The sequence below is a fragment of the Cetorhinus maximus genome, chromosome 19 (genome assembly GCF_964194155.1).
Source record: "Cetorhinus maximus chromosome 19, sCetMax3.hap1.1, whole genome shotgun sequence".
Lineage (NCBI taxonomy): Eukaryota > Metazoa > Chordata > Chondrichthyes > Lamniformes > Cetorhinidae > Cetorhinus > Cetorhinus maximus.
Window position 1 is genome coordinate 53,864,830 of NC_135897.1, and position 9,364 is coordinate 53,874,193.

Below are 9,364 nucleotides of genomic sequence, written 5' to 3' on the forward strand. Positions count from 1 at the left end.
GGTCTATGGTTTTACCAGCTTCTTCGACAGTACCTTTCATACCTTCTGCTGCTTAGAAGGACAAAAGCAACAAGTGCATTGGAACACAATCATCTCCACGCTCCCCACCAAATCACATACTATCCTGACTTGGAAAAGAGTTTCCTATAGACTTCCCATGCATCGACTCTGATCCTGGTCAACTTGAGTTCTCGCTTGCAGATGTCCTTGTATCGCAGATGTTGGTCTCATGTTGATAGCAAACTCGCCACAGAGTATGCCTTTGAAGATCCAGCCATCATCCATTCAGCCCACATGAATCAGCTATTGGAGTTGTATCTGACTCAAGAGGACAGACATGCTGGGGACCTTTGCCCGCTGGTGTACTTTCATATTCGGCACTGTACTGCCTCAGATGAATTTGGGCATTTCCTAGCAGAGCAGAAGTGGAAGCTGTTCAGCCACTTTTCATGGCTTGTATAAGTTGTCCATGCTTTGCTATTGTAAAGGGAGGTGCTGAGAACACAAGCCTGGCACATGCAGAGCTTTGTATTTTCAGCTAGTTTGCTATTGGTCCACACTCCCAATACAAGACAACTGCGGCCTTGGCAATCCTGGTGCTGATTTCGGCATCAAGGGACAGATTGCTGGTGATTGTTGAACCAAGATATGTGAAGCTGTTGACGACCTACAGAGAGAGGTTATCGATGTTGATGGAAGGTGGAGTATCTATGACCTGACCCATAACTTTGGTATTCCTGATGCTGATTATCAGTCTAAACTCCTTGCAGGCCCAGGAGAACCAACCTATAAACCTATTGCAAGTAGACTTCAGTATAGGATGCCAGCAGGATGGATCAACAAACAGCAGCTCACAGACTAGGACTTTACACACTTTGGTCTTGGCATGAGTCATGCCAAGTTGAACAATATGCCGCCAGCTCTGATATGCAGGTGAATACCTTATTTGAGTCACAAAAGTGTACAATAGCAGCATGGAGAAAAATATACCAAAGAGAGTTGGTGCCAGGACACAGCCCTGCTTTACCCCACTGCTGATCTTGAAAGTATCTGTTTTTGCTCCATTGTAACAGATGGACCTGTGCATGTCTTTGTGGTAAGAATAAATAATGTCCAAGCGTGCAGGAGGACAGCATATTTTCCACAGCCGTTTGAAAAGTCCGTCTCTGCTAACAAAACAAAGGCCTTGGTAGGGTCTATGACTGTAATATGGAGTGGTCTGCACCTGTAACAGCTGAAGTGAGGAAATCATGTCACCTGTCGATCTGCCATCTCTGAAGTCATGCTGAGACTCAGGGTAGACACATGATGCAAATTTCTACAATCTGGTCAGAGCAATATGAGAAAAGACCTTCCCCATTATACTTAACAAGGAGTTAATTGCCTCAGTAATTGTTGCAGTCACTGCAATCCCCTTTGATTTTGTACAAGGTGACTATGTTTGCAGAACACAAGTCTTAAGGCACTGATCTTTGCTTCGAACAAAGACACAAGAGCTTATGGAGATGCTACAGCAGAGCTGGTTTTCCACTTTCGATGATTTCAGATGGAATGCCATCATTTCCCAGGGCTTTACAACTGGCGAGACGGTCAATGGTCTTGTTGAGTTTTATTGTGGTGGGCTCACTGTCTCGCGCCTCTATGACAGGAAAGTTTGGAAAGGCGCTGAGAGCTTCTTCAGTAACAACATTCTCAGTGGCATAGACTTCGAGGTAATGCTCCACCCACCTCTCCATCTGCTTGCTAGGTTCAGTGATGATCAACCCTGAAAGGTATTGTATACTTAACTAAGAAATCTGTTTAGTCTGCTCTTTCTTGTATTGCTTTCTTTGCTCTCATATATAAGGATATGGTTTGTCCAGTAGGTGGAGACAAAATTATATGTCAGCAATAGAAACTGTGGTATTCCTTCTTTCCATTAGCCGCTCATCATAGATCGGATTTATAAAGAAGAACTTGCATTTATGTAGTACCTTTCACAACCTCAGGGTGTCCCAAAGCTCTTTACAGTCAATGATGTCTAGTCATTGTGGTAATGTAGGAAATGTGACATCCAATTTGCACAAAACAAGGTCCCACAAAAAGCAATGTGATCATCTGTTTTAATGCTGTTGGTTGAGTGATAAATATTGACCAGGACATGGGACTGGATTCTCCCTCCATCTGCTGGTTGGTTAGTTGGGGGTTGGTGGGATTTCTGCTAACCTGCTGTTTTCTTTTCCCCTAGGGTCCTTTATTATGCAGGCAAGATAGATTCAGACTTGTAATACTATTCCTTATTGAGTTACCTTGCAGGAAATACTGTGCTTTCACAGGTAGTTAAATGCGGCATGACTTTTTGAGCAATAGGAGCACAAGTAGAAGAATATCTAAAGGACAGTAGCCTCAGGGGCAACAAATTCTGTGTTACATCAGTGGACATTTTTCTGGTTGAAATACGGGCTGGAAGAAAAGGACCCCTGGAGACTGAGGGCAGGAAGCCCTATGAAAAAAAGTTATGTTCTATCTAGGGTAGTTGTTCAAGCAGCAAGTATATCTTCTACTGTCAAAAAGTGCAGAAAGGAATTAAAACTAGCCAAGGTAAGTCAAGGCGCTATTCTCTGTATGCTCTACCCCAATAACTTCACTCACCTGCTTACTTTTCATGCTCATTTTGTGTCACCATGTGGTGTCAGAGAAACTGGCTTATGTGGAAGGGATATCTTTGGTAATGCTGAAGCCCTGTCTTCAGTCAAAGTTACTCTATGATTACTCTATCCATCAGCTAGTCAAGTGACATTTAATTTAAAGGAGGGATACACCTTAAACTTTGATCATTATGAGATGTATGTCATATGAGAGTTACAAGTGCCTGTACTGCTCATATTCCTGAAACATTGTGTTCTCTCCCTGCAAAGGAAAAGGCCATCCATAAAGAATGATTGAAAACTGCAACTGCGGAGAAATGACACTACTAATGCACACAGAAAATAGCAAACTGAAAGGGCAGTCTGTGCCTAGAATACATAATGAGGATCGGCTGAGAGTCCAGGCATACCTTACTCTGTTGAAACAGCTGTGCCCCATGGAAAACATTGCTTGATTGACAGCTCTTTCTCTCTGATCTATTCTCTTAATTGTGCAATGTTTATTTACACATATGGTACAAAGGTTTCAAGTGCTTGCAGTTTGTGATATTGTTACTTTAAAGGCTCTGGATGATTGACACTTCTATTGGGCTGCAGTAAAAACAGTTTTTTTAAAGAAATTAGAAAGTTATGAATGAATGACCTTTTTAAAAAGCTTTTTCACATATCCTATTGTTACTATATTGTTCATTGGTTCTGTACAGAGTATATAGTTGGTGAAAGAGGCATGTAAATGCCATAGCTTGGCTTGGAGGATATGAGGGGCAAAGGGGATGTGTGGGAGGGGCATACCTTGGAGGGGAGCATGGGTAAAATCTTTTCGACTTACCTTTCAAAAGATACCCTCATCCAGACAACAGTTCACGACACCTCTGATGGGTCATGAACTATGAGTCCTTTGAAAAGCTGTCCCGACTCCATGAAAACTGCGAAGGACTAGGACATGAATATCCCTGCAATGGAACCGGCCAGGTCAGGATAGAAGAGCATGGGCTTGCAGCCTGAACCAGCCAACACCTTTAACCTGCAACAGTAATAATTGGGGGCACTGGGAATGGGGTCAGGAACCCAGGAATTGGGCCCCTGCCGCAAAGTGAATACTCCCACAAAGACTCCCTGACTCCATGAAATCCTATCCCTATGTGAGTGCACTTATGCACACACATCCACTTAATTTCTCATCCCTAGGTAACTAAGGAAAGCTGCATCTATGTTTTCCTTATCATAACAATAATCTTTTCTTCATAAAGACCAGTTTGATTTAAACTACTTGAGATAACATTCTTCAATTTATTTTTATTTATTTTTAAACAGCAGCATGCCATCACTAGAGGGGAAGTATGCCATGACAGTTAACTGAGTAGGACAGTGCTTTAAGAGGACTTGCACCAGGTTAGCTCAGTCGGGACAGATAAGTGACCAGGGTGTGGGCCGGAATGATGGCTAGCGAGGGAGAGTCAAACAAAAAAAACAAAAAACAATCATAAAATCGGGCCAGAGAAGTTTGAGATTATAATGGCTGGCCTCCAGTTTGCTGACTAATAAATTGAATATAACAAGGAGAAGGGAGGTCAAAGGGATACTGTCAAAATGTCCATAAAATTCCCCAGTTTGAATTGGGATGTAGCTGACCTACTATCAGAATTAAGATTGTTTAAACAGTGTACAGAACTATGGTTTCTTCATTCACGTGTGTCAGACCCAATCAAGCAAGCCACAAAAATTCGCCTAACAATTGGGAATGAAAGCCTACACAGGCTGAACATGTCAGATTTAACAGCGGAAGACCTAAAGATATGGACTAAATTAGAAGACCGGTTCAGAGTCAGGTGAAAGTTCCGTATTCATCGACTAGAGTTCATAACATTTACACAATTGCCTGCAGAATCCATAAACCACTTTGTTAGCAGATGCAGAGAAAAGGGTACAAGCTTTTCAAATGCAGAACTAGCAGACAGAATTGTTAAGTTGGTGATCGCATCCCTCCAGTGGAAATGTTGTAGAAAGATCTGCTAGACAAGCCCAAAATGTGTAGCTTTGAAGAACTACTCAAGGGTGGACTTAAGTATGAAACAATCCTCATAGGTCGACGAAGCTTACAGACCCAAAGGATAACTCCAATTGTTGAGGCACTCACTAAAACACCCAAACCTAGCAAGCCATGTGGGAGGTGTGGCCTTCTGCATGCACCAAGGAAATGCTCAGCTGTTAATCAATTCTGCAAGGCACAAGGCAGAATGGGCCATTAGCAGCAGCAGTGCACTACAGCAATGGCTGATGCAGCTACAAAGAGCCGTGCACTGATCCAAACAGACCGTACACAACAGGTACCTTCAAGCAATAAGAATGACCATCCGGTATCCCGTTAGAAATACATAATGAGGTAATTGCCAAATCAGAATATGATGGTGATGTGCATGACGAGATAAGGAACAGTGAACACATATTTCACACTATTAATCTCGTGGAAAATATAAGCACCATCACACCATCCGAGGTGTTTGCTAAATTCCCAAATTATGGGCAGATTGTTTTATGAGGCAAGGTTGGACATGTTAGGATTGTATCCAGTGGAATTTAGAAGAATAAGAGGCGACTTAATTGAAACCTTTAAGATCCTGAGGGTTCTTGACAGGGTGGATGTGGAGAGGATGTTTCCTCTTGTGGGAGAATCTAAAATAGGGGTTCACTGTTTAAAAATAAGGGGCCGCTAATTTAAGGCAGAGATAAAGAGAAATTTTTTTCTCTCAGAGGGTTGTGAGTTTTTGGAACTCTCTTCTGCAAAAGGTGATGGAAGCAGAGTCGTTGAATATTTTTAAGGCAGAGCTAGATAGATTCTTGATTAACAAGGGGATGAAAGGTTATCAGGGGTAGACAGGAATGTGGGGTTGAGGTTACATTCAGATCAGCTATTATCTTATTGAATGGCGGAGCAGGCTCAAGGGGCCAAGTGGCCTACTCGTTCTCCTAATTCGTATGTTCGTATGGTCCATAGTCCTGGAATTTTGTTTTTATATATTCATTTATGGAATGTGGACATTACTGGCTAGGCCAGCATTGGTTGCCCATCCCTAATTGCCCTTGAGAAGGTGGTGATGAGCTGCCTTCTTGAACCATTGCAGTCTTTGTGGAGTGCAAGTGCAATCAATCCTCCTAGGTGTCACAGATGTTGTACATCCTGGAGACTAAAGGCCAGCAATCACAGGTCTACCGGCATGCCGCGACCTCGTACTAGTGACAATCCATGGAATCAGTCAGACCTCACATGGCAGATCAACTTCAGAAACTTCTCCTATTACTTCAGTTCATGAACTAACATTGAAATATCCAGAATGTTTCAACAAAATTGGCAGTTTCAAGGGATCTGCAACATTACGCTGGCAGGAGAATGCAAGCCCATCCATTGATTTGGTATATTTTGCGCAAATGCCAGCAGCTCGAAGAAGAAACTGCGAAAGATTCCACAGTACAGAAACTGTGGAAAACCATCATTGAAAGATGGCCTGTTTCAATTCAGCATGTCCACAAACATGTGAGACCATTTTGGCCTTACCGGGATGAGCTAGGCTTCTCCCATGGAGTGATTTTTAAAGGCAGACAGATCATCATGCCAGTATCTTTGCAACCTGATATTCTTCAACAGCTTCATCACTCACACACGGGCATAGACTGGATGAGAAGACTTGCAAGAGCAACAGATAGACCATTAGCTGGGTATGAACAATGACATTGAAGTCATTGTCAAGAAATGCGAGGCATGCCAAGAGCATATGCCAAGTTAGCACAAAGAACCAATGATTCCATATGAGGTTCCTACCCATCCTTGGTCCAAAATTGCATCTGACCTCTTTCATGTCCATGGTACTACTTCATCATTGACTACTTTACCAAGTACCCCATTATTCGACAATTGCACAACACATCAAGACAACTGTCACGCAAACTCTAAGTGCTAACTTCCGTTTATTTGGTGTACTTAAAGATATCATAATGGATAATGGTTCACAATTTATTGGTAAGCCATTTCAGGATATATGTCAGAAGTGGAATATCTCTCACACTACTTCTTCTCCTCCTCATTACCCTAGATCTACTGGCCTAGCTGAATGAATGACTCTCACAGTGAAATCCCTAATTCTCAAATGTAGGCAGACCAAGCAAGATCTACATATTGCAATGTTACATCTGAGAGTGACACCTTTAAGTGCAACTATTACATCACCAGTAGATCTCATGTTTGGCAGACCAGTGCATACCAATCTACTCTTACCCATTCTACTCTCTCAGAAACGAGAGAGAAACTTTTAAAACTGCAAGAGAAAATGACCGATGTGAATGATAAAAATGCGGGTATAGAATTGCCAAGTTCAGAGTTGGAACAGCAAGTTTACATTCAGGATCTCACAGAAAGTACATGGCAACCAGCCAAAGTGACAAAGATTTGTTAAGAATCAAAGCCCTGTGAAGTCATTACACACAAAGGTGCAAAGGTGAGGTGTAACCAAGGGCAAATCAGATCCATCCCAGCTCCCAAATCAGCATGCAGTCCTATTGCATCGAGGACTAGATCCCAAAAGTATGTCCCCACATCCCCACCCCTTTGCTGATTTCCAGCTTTTACTCAGGTGGGACAGGAGGGCAGGTTAGTATTTTAAATATACTGACCTTGGATTTAACCTAATTTGCAAGTTTAATTGTGACTGGCCAATTTCCCCTGTCTCGGAACACCCAGCAGCTGCAGCAAGGTAAGGGCAGCCTCGGGGAGCAATCCTTGTAAGCTAAGAGGAGCAGGAATGCTTTTTCCCAATGTCCTCAGTTCCCCTCAAAACCCCACCACCATCAGAACTGCCCCAAAAAGAGCTTCACCCATGGGTCGAGGCTCAGTCTTACCTCATCTTTGGCTCCTTGTTTAGTGTTCCCTGCCCAATTGGAAGCTAATCTTGTCATGAACAGGTACAGAAAATAATCAAAAACGCAAATAGGATGGTGGCCTTTATATCTAGAGAATTAGAATACAAGTGTGGAGTCAGGGGTCGGGTAGAAGTCATGCTTCATTTATACAAAGCCCTGTTTGACCACACCTGGAGTATTGTCAGCAGTTCAGGGCACCACATCTTAGCAAGGTTACATTGACCTTGGAGGGAGTCCTGTCTAGATTTACGAGAATGGTATCTGGACTTCAAGGGCTAAATTACCAGGACAGATTAAAACTAGAGTTGTATTCTCTGGAATTTAATAAGTAAAGGGATGGTTTGATTGACGTTTTTAAGGTATTAAGTGGAACAGATAGTGGGCTGAATCATCCCATATTTGCACTAAATGCAATAGCAGGTTGGAGAAACGATGTTTTACCGGCTGGCCACAATGGCGTCTTCTCATGCCATATCATCCCAATCCCATCACATTAATTATGCATTCCCAGGAAACACGCTGTATCGATGATGGGCCACCATCTTGCCGCTTCATCATGCCGGGTGTCATATTTAAAGTGCAGCCACATACACACCTCTCAGAGCTTCCAGTCCACGGCTGCTGCAAAGAAGAAATGGCTCTGAAAGACAAGAAGACTGCAGCCCTCAGGTTTAATGATGCGTCCCTTGACCGCTTTTAGGATGCAGTGGAGGCTCGCTGTGATGTCCTCTACCCCTACCCTGGCCAAAGGATGGGCAGCAAAATCACCAATCTGGCTTGGGAAGCGGTGGCAGCGGTGGTCAGCGCCAATACCATGCAAAAGAGGACAGCCACCTAGTGGCGAAAGAGGATGAATGATCTCCTCCATTCCACCAGGGTAAGTCACTCTTCTCATCACGCTCAACTCACACACTTGTAAACCCATCACACATCCACAGGGACCTCACTCACTGCTAGTTCAAGGGACATCACCATTCACTCTCTCACATACACACCTTCAATGTCTTCATCCCGTCCATGGGACCACTCACCACCCACACATGCCAGTCATACTTATCATCTGGCCTGGTAGGCATCCTGCTTACGCTCTCTCCATCCCTATTCATGCAGGACAAGCTGACACGACAAAAGAGAGAGCTCGCAGGCTGAAGGAGGAATGCCTGAAATCAAGGTCTTCACAAACTTTGAAAACAGAACCATCAAGCTGGCCGGCGAGGATCTGGACCGGTCCTGGGCTGACGGTGAGGTCAGCGGTGCTCTACCAAGTGAGGATACAGCAGTGCAACACCTATCAGATAATCAGGGTGTGAGTGATGTATTCATGCATTAATTATCCCTCGTTGCTTTCGCAGGCACATCTGGGAAACAGCTAATGGAGTCCACGATCCAGGGCTTCTAAACATGCCCTGAAGGAACTTCTGAAGAGGAATGTGAAGACCCGTCATTGCGCTCACCCACACCCTCCACCAGCACAGAGACACACATCTCAGCAGGACCTAGTTTCAGAGTAGCTTCGGGATCACAATTTGGTGAGCACATTGCACCCTCTGATCCACAGCAGGTGACAGCAGGGACTTCCCAGGTTTCTGTCACTCGAAAGACTGCTGGAGGCTAGAAATTTGCTGAGTCTGAGTCAGATGAGGAGCCTCTGGACTTTGTCATACATCAGTTGCTGGAGTTGCAAAGGCAAACTCGGGAACATCAGGAATGGATGTCCGCTGCACTCCTCAGATTGCAAGGCATGATGGAGGAGTCCGTCCACCTTCAAGCTGAGGTGATAGTGCCGGAATGCCAATGCACCGAGGTCAACACTGGTAGGATAGCAG

General features: G+C 43.9%; 1 long non-coding RNA gene across 1 annotated transcript; it reads left to right on the plus strand.

Moving 5' to 3' along the window:
- Positions 1-298: 298 nt before the first annotated feature.
- Positions 299-3,291, plus strand: LOC144694197 (uncharacterized). The gene is made up of 3 exons (XR_013579673.1): positions 299-1,772; positions 2,228-2,580; positions 2,898-3,291. It is a non-coding gene; the product is annotated as an uncharacterized LOC144694197 (long non-coding RNA).
- Positions 3,292-9,364: the final 6,073 nt, after the last annotated feature.